The following is a 16,706-nucleotide window of genomic DNA, read 5'->3' on the forward strand; positions in this document are numbered from 1 at the left end:
ATCAAACATTCGTGCCCTACTTTTCTGAAAATTGTTCACGGGCTTGCAAATACAATATCAATAAGCCTGATAAAGACAAAAGCAAAAGCCGTACATTAAAAAAAAAGAAAAAGCCAGCAGCGGTATGGCTTTAAAGCAGAAATGACCCACTTAAAAATAAAAATCATAGAGATAAGTTAAACATTGAGACACTGTTAGAAATGTCTTCAGTAGACATCAGAGGCTGATTTCCCATACTGTAAGCTGTCAGGATAAAGGGATAATTTCCCTAGGATAGAGGTAAAAAGAAAGAAAGCTAATTGCAGATCCTTATCAATTCCTGTAGAGGGAATAGAAGGGCCATAATGGTGGAAGCAGGAAGGCAGTAAAAGATCCAGAATCTAATGATTTATGACTATATATTCCTTTAAGGGCACGTGCTCTGGAAGAACTGTATAAAAGGAATTGGGCAATATGCTTGATTTTGAATTGATTCCAGAGCATCAACTATTCTGAACAGAATAATGCAAAAATCTCTATATTTGGTGTCATGGAGAACACCAGGTTAAGAACCCCCAGAGTCCCTGGGACAAAAAATTTTGTCAGCAAAAAAACAACCACAACCCCCCCACACACACCTATTTTGACAGTAGACTGTATCTACTATAGTGGTGAATCTACTCTGTAAAAGCCACCACTATGGACCTCTAACACTAAAACACAGTCTCTGTTCTTATGTGTGATTAAAAACAAGAGTCAGCTAAACCATAAAGTTAATCAAGCACTGGATCCCACCTAAAACGTATTTAGCAAATTTTACATCATTACAAATCTGAATGTCATTATAGGCAACCTGACACTGATAACTATTCCAATAAATAAATAAATAGTGGCTATGGAAATAAAGCATAAAAGAGCCGTGGTGGTGCAGTAGTTAGAGTGCAGTACTGCAGGCTGTTTCTGCTGACTGCTGATTGCCGGCAGTTTGGCAGTTCCCACCGGTTCAAGGTTGACAGCCTTCCATCCTTCCGAGGTCGATAAAATGAGGACCCAGATGGTTGGGGGCAATATGCTGACTCTGTAAACCACTTAGAAAGGGCTACAAAAAGCACTGTGAAGCAGTATATAAGTCTAAGTGCTGTTGCTATGCTTTATTTTTTTTTAACAATCAAAAATATTTCACCAGAGGAATAAATTCAATATTATTCAATTAAGTTTCTGGGGTTTTTTGGTAGCAGAAGCTTCCTTTTTCAACTTCCATGTATCCGTTTCCCAAATCTCATCCAAAGGATTCTTGAATGGAAACAAATCTGGGAGGGTCACCTGAGAAGCTGTATGTGGGAAAAGGAATTCAAAATATCTGTTCAACCCAATAACATCCCTTTCTTATTAATATTTATTTACAATAAATTTACATGTTGGGATCAATGGTGAGATTCAATTTTTTTTACTGCCGGTTCTGTGGGTGTGGCTTGGTGGGCATGGCATGGCATGGTGGGCGTGGCTTGGTGGGCATGGCAGAGGAAGGATACTGTAAAATCTCCATTCCCTCCCCACTCCAGGGGAAGGTTACTGCAAAATCCCCATTTCCTTCCAATCAGCTGGGACTCGGGAGGCAGAGAATAGATGGGGGCAGAGCCAGTCAGAGGTGGTATTTACTAGTTCTCCGAACTACTCAAAATTTCCGCTGCCGGTTCTCCAGAACTGGTCAGAACCTGCTGAATACACTTCTGGTTGGGATTATTGTTGTTATCTTACTGCATCTGATCACTTACTGAAATACTATTGTGGAAGAAGCCTTATTAATCCTTTGCAGAAAAGCAACAAATGGTTCTCTAGTATTTTAAAGACTAACAGCTATATTGAGGCATAAATACATGACTTTATTGGGCCAAGTGGATTGTGGTACCTGAGCACTTATGTCACCTTACATTTGTTAATCTTTAAGGAATTCATCTCCTTGTTCAATTTAAATCAAAATTATTTCTTTGCATTTGCCTAAACCCACAAGGAATGCTTAAAGCAAGGGATTTTTTTTACCCTTTGCCCCCAAAATACAACTTTCTTCTGAAAGCTCCTGTCTATTTATGTTTTTAATAGGGACCAGGTCACCCAATCATAAAGTTTATGTACAATTTACAAACAAGTAGATTCGTAAAAGTGTCCCATTTTAAAACAGTAGCTATTTTCATTCAACTAAATCTTGGCTTGAAGTATCCATGCATTCTTTAGAATCACTGAACACATTTCATACGTGTTTTTACAAATGTAAGATAGATAGCAATTTATTTCATTATCTTTTTGCATGGGGGGTGGGGAAGAGAAAAGAAGGGAAGGGATTTTTGTTTTCCAAGACTTGCAATGGCCTGGAGCAGGGCACTGATTGAATTTTATTTTGTTTTGCGCTCTTCTTATTGATCAACTGGTGGGAATGCATTGATAGACTTGCGGTGTTCCTCATTTCCTCTGTGTGAAGATGGAGAAACAATGCCATGTGAAGCGCTCGTTATCACAGACTTGCATATTTATTTTTCGAGTATGAGATTCATATCCTAATATAGTTTCAGTTTAGTCAAATAAGTTAATTGAATAATCATATGCATATTATGTTGCGTCTAATTAATTACATTTTCTCAGTTGTTCATTGTTCAAATAATGAGCCAGGGAAGATGATAATATAAATCTGGCCACTCTAACTATCTGTTACTTCAAAATGATATATTCCAGCTCTGCTTACTGTTGGGTTTTAACCGAGAAGCTGGGTTTATATGGTTTTGTACCCATCAGATTATGGAATGCTCAAGAAATTCTGTTCAGTGGTATCCTTTCTTTCCTTCTAGGATCAGTCCATATTCAACCATCAGTCCTCCTTTCTGAATCCCAAAAGCCAATATTATGGGAGAACGTGATCTTTGTGTGTAGACCAGGGTGTCAACCCGATTTCATTGAGGGCCGCATCAGGGTTGTGTTTGACCTGGGAGGGCTGGGGTATGTGTATGGCTGGAGGCATGGCCAGGGTGGGCATGGCCAGCTTAACATCATTCATTAAAGACTCCGTTTTTGGCTGTGATGGCCTCCTGCAGCCCTCTGCCAGTGAAAATGGAGCTTAAAGAAGCCATGCATGGCCTGCCTGGGCTCCACTTTGCTGGCAGAGAGCTGCAGGAGTCTGTCACAGCCAAAAACACAACCCAGGTGGGTCACACGTGGCCGTCTCGAGCCCTGTTTTGTTGGCAGAGGCACTGCGGGTCGGTCCTTCGCTGTTTTCAGAACAGGCTCGCTGGCCAGATCTAAGGACCCTGCCGGCTGGATCTGCCCCCTAGGCCTTGGGTTTTGCCCCATTTTACGACCTTCCTTGCCACAGCTGTGAAGTGAATCACTACAGTTGTTAAGTTAGTAACACATTTGTTAAGTGAGTCTGGCTTCCCTATTAACTTTGCTTGTCAGATGTTTGCAGAACAGGATCGCATGATGCCGGGACACTGCAACCGTCATAAATATGAGTCAGTTGCCAAGCATCCGAATTTTGATCACATGACCATGGAAATGCTGTGACGGTCGAAAGTGTGAAAAAGGGCCATAAGTCACTTTTTGCAGGGCCGTTTGGTAACGTTGAATGGTTATTAAACAAGCTGTTGCTAAGTCACAAACTACCTATATATTCTTTTCCCTTTTTCAGTCTTCCTGATCTCTAATTGAACTCTTGGCCATGAGAAACTATGGTAAAAGTTTCTTTCTTGGTTTGAGAATACATTTGTTGTGCAGTGTCAGTTCTCAAGTCAGATAATCCACAGGAAGCCTTGTTTTTGTCAATACAACTCTTCTCACCATCTAGGATCTATTGACCTTTAGCACTGTTGCTCTGTTTGCATCAGAATATTTTGCCCTTGCTGCTTGTGTGAGGGTAGCTTTTTTTACTTCAAATATTTAGCTAAAATTGTGGTCCTGGGGCAATTTGCAATTTTTTTCTTTCAAATCTCTGAGAAGAATTATAATGTCTACTAACAGGCTATAAATCTGAAGAACTGTGAGACATGACATGCTTTGCCTCTAGTTTTTTTTGGAGAAGATTGTTACCTTTGTCTGTGTTGTGCCTTCCATATCAGGTGAATTTTGATGTTTGTTTGTTTGTTTTGTTTGTTTTTATGGGATTTATATGCCGCCCTTCTCCCAAAGGACTCAGGACGGTGTACAACATTAAAAAACACACATCCCAAAAGTTAAAACGAAATTAAATACATATCCAAAAAAAACCAAACCGAATTTATAAGACAATACATTTAAAAATGAGTTAAAATTAACAGGCCAGGCCAGCTTGCTGGAAAAGCCAACTTTTTAGGGTGCGTCGGAAGAACCGGAGGTCAGGGATTATGCGGAGCTCCGGGGGCAGCTCATTCCAAAGGGAAGGCGCTCCCACAGAGAAGGCTCTCCCCCTGGGGGTCACCAGCCGACACTGTCTGGCCGACGGCACCCTGAGGAGGCCAACTCTGTGGGATCGTACTGGGCAGTGGGAGGCTACTGGTGGCAGTAGGTGGTCTCGCAGCAGTGACGTGCGGTGACGTGCGGTGACTGGTGAGGCTGGTGATGTCATCAAACCACGTGGTTGCTCCGATCGCAGGGGCGCAGCCCAAACGGAGAAGTTTCTTCAGCTCCAGCCTCAATCAGCGCAGCCACGGTCCCCTTCATCTTGCCTCAGGAAGGAGGGGAATGGGACCATGTGTGCAGGGGAAGGGGATCGCGGCTCTGCTAATCCGAGGCTGTGCGCTGAGGAGCCGCCTGCACACATAGTCCCATTCCCCTTGCAAGGATCCCGGGCTCGCCCGATGTAAAAAATGCCTAGGTACCGTGTTTCCCCGAAAATACAACCTGTCCTGCGCTCACTGACCTAGCGTTATCCTGAAAGCGCCAAGTTACAGGAGCCAGGGGTGGGGGGAGTGCTCACGTTGCTTGCCGCCTTTGGTGTACCGCTAGGTTGGGGACTGGCATTCTGTCCGGCCAGAGGGGAGAGTTGCCGGACGGCCGGGCACAGCCTCAGGGGCGAAGCAGCCATGAGGTAGCCATGCTCACGAGCAGCCGCCCGGCAAATCCCCTCTCCAGCCGGGAAAAGCACCATTCACTGACCTCAGCAGCCGCCCGGCAAATCCCCTCTCCAGCCGGGAAAAGCGCCATTCACCAAGCCCTTGCGCAGCTCTCCCAGGCCACCGCCGCTGGCTGCTGCTGCCTGCCGCCACCCGCCGCTGTCCCGCTCCGCTCCGTGCATAACATCCAAACTCCAAAACTTCCAGCATCGGCCACTCTAGGAGTGCTCTCTATGGTGGGCCAGCTGCCGGACAGAGAGTTTTCCGGACAGAGTCTTCCAGCAGCCGGCCCACCATAGAGAGCACTCCTAGAGCGGGCGATGCTGGAAGTTTTGGAGTTTGGAAGTTATGCGCGGAGCGGGGCAGCGGCGGGCGGCGGCGGGCGGCGGCAGGAGGCGGCGGGTGGCGGGCGGCGGCGGGTGGCGGGCGGCGGCGGGTGGCGGGTGGTGGCGGGCGGCGGAAGCAGCGGCGGCGGGCGGCGGCAGCAGTGGCGGCGGGCGGCGGCAGCAGCGGTGGCGGGCGGCGGCAGCAGCGGTGGCGGGCGGCGGTAGCCTGGGAGAGCTGCGCAAGTGCTTGGTGAATGGTGCTTTTCCCGGCTGGAGAGGGGATTTGCGGGGCGGCTGCTCAGGTCAGTGAATGGCGCTTTTCCTGGCTGGAGAGGGAATTTGCCGGGCGGCTGCTCGTGAGCATAGTTACCTCATGGCTGCTTCGCCCCTGAGGCTGTGCCCGGCTCTTCGGGAGCCAGTTCACAAGAGAACAGCCGCCCGGCAACTCTCCCCTCTGGCCGGACTGAACGCCACTCCCCAACCTAGCGGTATACCGAAGGCGGCAAGCAACGTGAGCGCTCCCCCCACCCCCGGCTCCTGTAACTTGGCGCTTTCAGGACAACGCTAGGTCAGTGAGTGCGGGACAGGTTGTATTTTTGGGGAAACACGGTACCTAGGCATTTTTTGCATCGGGCGAGCCTGGGATCCTTGCAAGGGGAATGGGACCACGTGTGCAGGCGGCTTCTCAGCGCACAGCCTCAGATTAGCAGAGCCACGATCCCCTTCCCCTGCACACGTGGTCCCATTCCCCTCCTTCCTGAGGCAAGATGAAGGGGACCGCGGCTGCGCTGATTGAGGCTGGAGCTGAGGAGCCTCCTGCTCACGTCCCATTCCCATTATTTTCATGATGAGAGTGGTGAGGCTCCGCCTCCCCTGCCTCCCCTGACTGCACGTCACTGTCTCGCAGGTACCTTGGGCTTTGTACTTCTTGTTGCTTGTACTTCTTTCCAAGATAAGGTCCAAATAACTAACTTCTTCTTTGGGCTTATGTATTCATTCATTTCATTTATGCCCTGCCTTTCTACACTAAAGAGAAACAAAAACAGACTGCAAGATAATTAAAACACGGTATTAAAATTGATAATAGAATGATTATTAAAACCATTAACTATCGATCTTGCTTTCTGTTCTAGCTTAATGTTGCTGTTGTGGTATTCTCTGTTATCCTGTTATTGGTGTCTTAAACCCAGAGGTGGTATTCAGCCAGTTCTCTCTGGTTCAAGCGAATCGGTAGTGGTGACTTCAGGAGGCTCCGCCCACACACCCTGACATAATACGCGAGCACTGCGCATGCACAGAAGGTGGTGTGCATGCGCAGATGCAGCCTGTGCACTCACATTTGCACTCACATTTGTAGGAAAGGTAAGTGAATCCCACCGCTGCTTAAACTTCGTCACAAGCTTGCATCTTATTATCCAAGGAGATAAAAAATAACTTATTTAGCTAAGCTGATTATACGTATTGATTTAATTTGGATCCTGTTTCCGTGACTAATATTATTTTTGTGACTTTCTTTGTTTCCCCTATATTCCCCATTTTGCAATAAACTCCTATTATACCTATAGATCTGCTTAATCGGCTTTAGAAGGAAATTTCTCATTTAAAACTTCCATGTTTGCAAAACTGCATGATTACATAACTACTACTTATGTTTCAGGATCGGCAGAGTACAAAATTTGTCAAGATTTTGGCAAAAAACATCCAAATTGCCTTCCTTCTTTTAATTAGAGTAAGGTTCAAGGGAAAAGCTCTGGTTAAAATAACTAAGAGTTCTCTACATCAAAATATCCTTTCTTTCAACTCATTAAAAAATGTCTGAATATAGTTGACAGGTTGAAAAAACTTATCGGATGACTTCATGGATCGTCAGACAGAGAGAACTATCAAGAGATAATGCAATCTACTTTGTTATCAGGGAAACAAGGAATGGAATACTACAAGCGTTCCATGATCCAGGATAAATCCAAAAGAAGAATCCGAAAAATTAATAGGATGTGAGATAGTAAAAAAGGTTACATATTTAGGAGTTTATATTACAATGTTAAATGGGAGATTATATAAGTATAATTAAGAACATTAGGGGATAAAATATAGATAGAGATGGTAAATGGGAGAATTTACAATAGTTTTTAATAATGATGGGAATACGGAAAAAGATTTGGGTAAGAAATGATAATTTATGCAAGAATAAAATTTGATAGACTCTTTATAAGATGTTTTTAGATGGTTTTTAGATCTTAAAAAGTTAGTTTGTGTGTATCTCAACTTATAATTTAAATGGAAATGTGATTGTGTTGATGCTATGTATTATTATGTATGGTGGATTTGTAAGGAAGCTAAAGCATTTTTGAAGTTCACTCCTCAGTTGTTTTTGCTAGATATAATTACAGACTGTATACTTATAGAGACTAGGTTGATTTTGAACTTAATAATGGCAACAAGATTGCGGGAAGAAGGAAGAATTGCTTATCATTCAAGATTGGACGTTAAGGGTAGTAAATCTAGCAGAGATTGTGAAAATCTCAGTATATTGCAGGGGTGGCGAACAAGTTCGACAAAAAGAGCCAAAATTTTAAACTATGAGAGTCAGAGAGCCACACCACGCAGTGACCTGCCAAAACAGACCCGGAAGCAATGTTCCCTCTAATTTTTTTTCGATGTGAGCAGAAAAGTATAGTGTTTGAGCGGCACATTTTCATGCCTGAGCACCCGAATTTTTTTCACAGATGTCACCTAAGACAACAACGAAATCAGTATTATTTGAAAGTCAAAGTTATGTTTCTTCAAGGTACCCGCTTAATTCAAAGTGTTATATAATATCAGTATCACTTAACAACGCTCCTGCTTAGCAACCAAAATGTTGGCTCAGAAACTCTGGCATTTGAAGCACGCAACTCTTAAAGCTGTCAAGTTACAAGACCCTTGCACCCCTAACCCTTTAGGGAAAAAAACCCCCAGGGGTCTTCAAACCTGACAGCTTTAACACTTGTGGACTTCAACTCCCAGAATTCCTCCTCCAGTCATGCTGCAGCGATGTCATCTCCGTGGATCTGCTCCATCTTTGCTTTCTTCATTGTGGGCAGGGCTTCTGCTGAAGATGCCGACGAGTACGAGTTGCCACCAGAATAAATGCTGCTACCTCCTCCTCCTCCTCCTCCTCCTCCTCCTCCTCCTCCTCCTCCTCCTCCTCCTCCTCCTCCTCCTCCTCCTCCTCCTCCTCCTCCTCCTCCAACAGAATCACCAGATTTGCTCCTGAGCTCAGCGCTGGGTTACCTCTGCCCCCTCCCCCTCCTCCGTGCTTTTGACGAGCCATAAGGCTTTTTTTCCCCTGCTCCCCCCCCACCTTCCTACTGGCTCCTCAAAAGCACGGCGGAGGAGGAGGAGGGGGCAGGGGTAACCCAGCACTGACTGAGCTCAGCTGCTCCGAGCAGAGGGGAGGTGCCGCTGCCACGCGCGGAGATGCCGGCTGGAGCTTTGGCGGCTTCATCTCAGCCGCAGCGCCGGGCGGCAAATCTGGCAGTGCTGCCTGTTAGAGGAGGATGAGGAGGAGGTGGCAGCAGTTCTTCCGGTGGCGGTGGGGGCTTTGGGGCTTCACAACTAGCCTCAGTCACCCCGTGCTCCTCAAAGCAAGTCTGGGGAAGACCTTTGCAGGCGGCCCGTTCTAGCTGCCTGCAAAGGACCTCTCCAGCTTCCGAAAGGGAGCGCGCGATCCGAGCCACAGTATACTAAATAATGACAAGAGGCAAAGAGCCTCATTTATTTTGGCCGGGAGCCGCATGCGGCTCGCGAGCCGCGTGTTCGCCACCCCTGGTATATTGGAAAGACTGTTCAGAAGAGAAATACAAGTCGAAATGGAGAAGATGGACTGACTATATTTAAAATAAACATTGGACATAGGAACTTTAATTAGTCTAGGAATGAATAAGGAATGTTATAGTTTATCTAAATTTGGTTTAATAAAAGGGAAGTTAAAGTACAAGAGGGAGCAAAGATGTTATAGGTAGTTAGCCTATGTTAGTGTATGATTGTTAAAGGTTTATACCCTGTATTTGCTTTGGGAAGTTGGGGGGAGGGAGGCTTGGAGGGGTGGTAGGGTTGGGGTGGAGGGAGGGGAGGGGAAGGGGAAAATATTTGTAAAAATTTATTAAAACTTTTCAATTAAAAAAAATGGCTGGAAGTGCTTGGATATATTTGTAAGATTTTAGAAAAACTCCAATTGGGTAGTGGTAACTAAAACAAGGTTTCCAAAGTAACTTGGGAATTGGAAATGCAAACCCATAGGCAACTCTGTGTGTGTGTGTGTGTGTGTGTGTGTGTGTATACACATGCATGTGTCAGAGGTGGTATTCAGCAAGTTCTTTTTTAAAAAAATATTTTATTATTTTAATTAAACAAAAAAAAAAACACAAAAACATTCTTCATTACATCTTCCAGAAAGCATGTCGATTGATTACAAATAAATTTCATGCGTTACTACAATCATTCTTTATATTTCATTCATATTGAATTGTACATTTTAAATAAAAAATCTTTATACCATCAATATACCATCATTCTCATTTAACTATATTTGTTTAAACGTGCTTTTGTCTAGAATCATTTATATTTATATTATAATAAATCTAGACAAAAATTTATTACTAGAATTTATAAGTACCCAGGAGAGATTACATCTTTATAACAAAATCTAAACAAAAAAAAAATATTAGTAAAATTGGTAAATCTTTTCCCAAGGTCCCATATTATAGTTTATATCCAAATTGTTTTTACCAGTTAGAGTTATTATTTCATTATTATTGTCATGATGGGTTATCAGTTAACGAATAAACATTTTAAAAACAAAAACATTCTATAAGCATCTACAACGTTCTATTTATTAATCACCAAAAATTAACTAAGTTTTCATTTTTATTTTTATTATTTTTTTTCCCATTCAATTATGTTTTATTTAGGTTTCACCATTCTTAACTTTCTTATTTTACTCATAACTATTATTTTTGAGTTTTGTTACATTCCTTCATTGATTCTTGTTTCTTTCCTCCATCCACCTATACCATTTATCCCATATCTGGTAGAATTCTGATTCTTCTTTTCCCTGAATTTCTTTAGTTAGTTTGTCCATTTCAGCAAAGTCCATAACCTTTATTATTATTTCATCTTCACTTGGAGTTAGTTTGTTTTTCCATTTCTGGGCATAGGCAATCCTTGCCGCCGTTATTATATGTAGCATTAAATACTGGATTTCTTTTTTGTATTTCGCAGACATTATTCCTAATAAGAGGATTTCTGGTTTCCATTCTATTTTAACTCCCGTTATTGCCTCCAGCCAATTTTTGATCTTTTTCCAAAACTTTTTAGCCTCCTCACAGGTCCACCATAAATGGTAATACGTTCCATGTATTGATTCGCATTTCCAACATTTTGGGGAGGTATTTGATGATATTTTAGCTAACCTTGTTGGTGCCAGGTGCCATCTATAAAACATTTTGTACTGGTTTTCCTTGTATGCAACTGAGAGTGTCATTTTTAAGTTTGTTCCCCAAATTTTTTCCCATTTGTCTAATTCAATATTATATCCAAAGTTCTGCGCCCATTTTATAATTTGTTCTTTCACAATTTCCTCTTCCACTTTATACTTCAGGAGAAATTTATATATTCTCCCTATCATTTTTCTATCTGGGCTTTGAATGATTTTATCCAATTCATGTGGTTCTGTTTCAATGTCATATAATTTGGTATCTTTATTGTGTTTAGTTTTGATTTGAAGGTAATTAGCCAGTCAACTTTCATGTACTGTTCTGCCAATTCTTCAATTGTTTTTAAGTTTCCCTGTCTATCAATTAAGTCTCTATTTCTTAGCATTTAAAATACTAGAGAACCATTTGTTGCTTTTCTGCAAAGGATTAATAAGGCTTCTTCCACAATAGTATTTCAGTAAGTGATCAGATGCAGTAAGATAACAACAATAATCCCAACCAGAAGTGTATTCAGCAAGTTCTGATCAGTTCTGGAGAACCAGTAGCGGAAATTTTGAGTAGTTCAGAGAACTGGTAAATACCACCTCTGGCTGGCCCCGCCCCCATCTATTCTCTGCCTCCTGAGTCCCAGCTGATTGGGAGGGAATGGGAATTTTTCAGTAACCTTCCCCTTGAGTGGAGTGGGAATGGAGATTTTACAGTATCCTTCCCCTGCCATGCCCACCAAGCCACGCCCACCAAACCAAGCCACGCCCATCAAGCCATGCCCACAGAACCAGTAGTATAAAAAAAATTGAATCCCACCACTGGTGTGTGTGCACATTGGTTTTAATCATAACAGGAATTAGGAAGAATAGAAATGGGAAATAGATCTGCTGTGGTCCAACTTCCAATAGAATTAAAAAAGGAATATAATATTCTTTAGAAATACAACTGCAAAAGGAAGAATTAAGAAAGCAGGTTAGAAAAAGAAGACAGAGAACAAAGATGAAAGGTAGCAAAATGAAAGAACAATTCAGCTATAAAAGAAAAACACTTGCTAGAGCATAGACCTATTCACCTGACCTGCAGCACGAAGTAAAAAATGGTTCTTTCGATAGCATGTTTTATAATGGCCATGTTTATTTTTACTATTTCAGGGTACTGTTTTGTCCATTCTTGCAATGTTTTATTCTTCTCCATGCTACTTTTATTCCCTAATCACTCACTGCCATCACCTTCTTGTTCCTAATGTTCTTACATTACACTGTAGAGCTTGAAACTAATTCCCAAAGGGAGCAGTCTAATTTCATACTATATGCTTATCTTAGGTATCTTACTGATGAATTCTTTTTGTATCATACCTGTGTTAAGAAATGATTAGTATTAATAAAGTTGCTATTACAAGAAACTAGACTTCAATGTGGAGATATGAGATGCCACAACAAGGATTTGAAAGAGTGACTCTTTGCTGATAACAGGAATAGATGCAACTCAGGTTTTGTTTCTCAAAAGAGCCAGATTTTGCTTTTCTGTTTTCACCAGGGTCTTCTCCATAGCTCTTAGGTAACTTCCTCTTTGCTGGTTTCATCCAGAACATCATAGATGGAACGTTAGACTTGACTGTACAAAGTCTTCCCCTAAAGGCTGATGTTCACTTATCCCTTTTGCTTATTCTGTAAAACTGAAAATAAATACTCAGAGAGCAGGGAAAAGACCTACCTAGGAAATCTATGCAGAAGACCAAGATGAATGTTTTCAACCTTCTAAAAGATGTTTAGTGCTATGCCAAAAAGGGACTGAACCCATGTTTAATTACAGCCTGAACAATACTTGACACACAAGAAGCCTGGGACTATGAAGCAGCAAAGAAAAAGATGATTATCAATCTCTTCATCTTGCAGGTCACCTATCCTTCAATTTTATCAGCCGCACTTGATAGACGACCAGATCAAGAAATCATCTTCATATGAGAGCTTTTATTGAGATTGTTTATAATAACAATCTCAGAACCTATGACCCATCATCCAGCCCAGTGGTGGGTTCCGGATCCCGTTGCAACCAGTACGGTGAATACTTACCACCTGCGAAGCTCCAGTTGCTTGGCGGAGCGTCGCGCAGGTGCCGTACGCTCCGTGTGCTTGCACGGAAGCCCCGAAGACCTCAAATACCAGTAAGACGTGCGGGCAGGTGAGTGGGCCCTCCGGAGCACAGTACCGGAATGTTACCGGGTGCTCCCAGCAGGCACAGGCATACCACTCATAACCCACCACTGATCCAGCCTATTTCAGAACACGAGTTGTTCTCTTTTTATCACAACTTACCGTACACGAAGAGAAGTTCTTGAGAACCTGAAAGACTGCACATACTCTGTCTGATTTTTGAGCCCAACAATTGTATTATCCAACAGTTATAATTTTTAAATAAACTACAGGTAGTCCTCAACTTACAACCTTTCATTTACAACGGTTCAATTTACAACTGCATTGAAAAAAAGTGACTTATGATTGTCCTCATGCCTATCGCAGCATCTCCAGAGTGATCAAAATTTGGGCACTTGGCAACTGGCATATATTTCCAACAGTTGCAGCATCCCAGGGTCAGGTGATCACCATTTATGACCTTCCCAGATGGTTTCGGATAAGCAAAGTCCATGGGGGGAGCTGGATTCACTTAACGACATCATGATTCACTTAAGAACTGCAACCATACACTAAACAACTGTGGCAAAAAGAGTTGTAAATTTGGTGCGACCGACTTAACAACCATCTTGGTTAGCAATGGGAATCCTGGTCCCAACTGTGGTCGTATATAGAGGATTACCTATATTGAGAATCTAATGCAGGAATCGAGGGATACGGTTGTTACTTTTGTGCATATGTAGTTAGTTAGGATATCTGAATGAGTATCCTTTAAAGTGCTCAGCATTTGGCAATGTGAGAAAAATCCTTAGTATTCTTATCAGGAGTAGTCTAGTGCTTTCCATCCATGAATGGATGTTTTAAAAGCAATCGAGAGCAAAATAGCTATAGCCCTGTAAGAAGTCAACGCATCAGTAAATGGTACAATTACAGGAATGACTCACTGAAAAACTGGCTTAAAGGGTTGAAGAAAAATAATCTGGAAGAGATGATACTACTAACGGATGGACACCAAACTCCAGAGCAGTTCCAGGACACCAGCTACTTAGGAATCCTGGCCAGTTTATAATGTATTCATCATTCTCATTCAGAGTAATAAAACTGGATGGCACAAGCATTAAGATGGCCCTTTGCAATAGCTCAGTTAATAGGAAATATGTTCAAACTTTACATTCATATGCAAACGATTTAAATGAATTTTGACGGAATAAATAGGATTGTTGTTACTTTGCTCTGATGGGGAGATACGTCTACAAACATTCATTAGTGGAGTGTTATGTGTTTTCTGCAAGCCCTGTTGTGGTGGCTATGAGAAAAAAATGATTATTGATTCTTAGCATTTTCTGCAAATGTATTCTGGTCATAGAATTTGTAAAATTGTGTATTGCTCAATTTTTAAAAAGGCATAGAGTGTGCTTGCCTATGTGTCTGCTCAGGAATGAATCCCCACTGAATTTAAAATTGCAGCCATGTTCAATTAATTTCTGGAATAGTAGTCAATAAATGGAATTATCAATTAAATTTGTGTATGTATAAGATCAGGATTCCTGATTTTAAAATCACACTTCTTTACTTGAATGGATGATATCAATGTTTGGTTCCATATTTTTTAATACCTAATTCTGGTCTTTCTTATTTTGAAGGTGACTGATGAAGAGCAAGGCAAAGCTGAGACATATTTGATAAAAATTTCTTTGGATTTAATCTGAGTTAAGGCTTGGCTTTGGAATAAAACCAGTCACTCTTATGACCTTTTTAGGGAGGAAGGGAGAAAGAATATGACCATATTGATTTTCCTTAATCTCTTGGGGACTTTGGATGGTCGTGACTACAATAGTTTCCTAGACCAGCTGTGCAAAAGGCATGATTTTTCACAATGCTTCTGCTCCTACCCACAGGACAGCATTCAGAGGCTAATGCAAGGCGAGTGTACCCGATCCCCATGGCAATTAGATTCCACACCTATCTTTTAAAATATCATCTGAATATGGAAATGTTATGCATTCCTGGACACTGTGATAGGGACAATACATTGAATCTGAGATTTGATCAACTAGACTTTTCCATCTTCTTTTTTCCAATAATTGGGAAGGTCGCTTACCGTATATAGTATTGTACTCTCCTTGAAAGGCTAGGAGTTTTATCTGGAGTAACTCTATAGATGGAGGCTTAAATGGCCTTTTCCAAGGAAAGGCTGTTCATCAGCTATATAACTTGCTCTCAGTTATTTCTACACTGGAAGCCTTCATCCTGGTTTATTGCTTCCTGCTGTATATGGGTTGGGATGAGAATTGTATCCAATGTAAAATGCAATGCAGTTTGGCAAGCAAGTAGTCTGCTGCAAGCAAATACAGTATCTATTCAAAAGACATTGTCCTGGCTGGTGATTTGCTCCTTAGTTTTGTTCACCTCTTCTGTAGGTGTGGCCTGCTTTGTGGGAGTGGCTTGCCAGCCATGTGACCGGGTGGGAGTGGCTTGGCAGTCATGTAACTGGGTGGGTGTGGCCAACTTGTAAAATGTGGTGAAACTCACTTAACAATGCTCTTGCTTAGCAACCAAAATGTTGGCTCAGAAACTCTGGCATTTGAAGCATGCAAGTCTTAAAGCTATCAAGTTACAAGACCCTTGCACCCCTAACCCTTTAGAAAAAAAACCCAGGGGTGTTCAAACTTGACAGCTTTAAGACTTGTGGGCTTCAACTCCCAGAATTCCTCCTCTCGCTCTTTATCTTGATGATATGTGTACGGGCGGGGGGAGGGAGCTGGAACCGGTTCTAAACGGCACTGTAGATTTGTGGAACCTCTTCTATAGAAGAGGTTAGAACTGGCCGGAACCCACCCCTGCCTACTGTATTTCTGAAGAAGTTTGGGATTCTCCTACATCATAGCTTTTAAGCAGTTCACGGCCTCAAGCATGGTATTTTAGAGGCTGTTTATTGAATTATTTATATTTTAATTGTATTTAATTTATTGTTAATGGTTTCCTTCTTTGAGATCGGTTTATGGAAAAGTGGGTTAAAATGTCTGAAATAAAGTTTTGTTGTGAGAAAGCAAAGTGCCTGACTGCTATTTTCAACACTATGCACTGTACATTGAAGCTAACATCATATAGGCATGCCCTTGCTTGAGTTGGCCTGATCCCAACTGTGTCTGGGCAAATGTATGGAGTTTTTAATTCAGTGATATGGTTTCCCTGTGACATTTGGGTTAGAAGAAAGAGAGTAGTGTTCCACTTCCCCATTTATTTGTTGATAAGTAGGGGTTTTAAAACTTTAGGTTATGACCCCTCAGGGGGGTAGTTAGATTAGAAGGCTAGTTTTGCCTTGGGCATGGTAATAGAAATTGGATTTTCAAGTATTGCTAAACTAAAGTATTGGTTTTCCACCTATTAGCCTTTCTTAAGAAAATGACTAAAACCACCCACATTACTGCAATGTTATTTGTGTTCTTTAAGTATCTCTACTTCTGCAGCATGCAGAAGTATATCCATGATCTTTTGAAGAGTATAGAAATGTCTATATAATTGAAGCTCAGTATTTTCATCCATTTTTTTTATATATTTCTAGTTTTAAATGGAAAAGGTTTTGTTGGGTAATAAAAGAAAAATAGGGGAAATATCATCAATAGTGATGGTAAAGTTATGGCTAAGTCAGTGTTGGGTTTCAATTAATTTTACTACCAGTTTGCGCTTGCGCGCTCGCACAACGCTTCTGAGCATGTGCAGAAGCAT

Source organism: Natrix helvetica, assembly GCF_964273705.1.
Source record: "Natrix helvetica genome assembly, chromosome: 2".
In the NCBI taxonomy this organism is placed as follows: Eukaryota; Metazoa; Chordata; class Lepidosauria; order Squamata; family Natricidae; genus Natrix; species Natrix helvetica.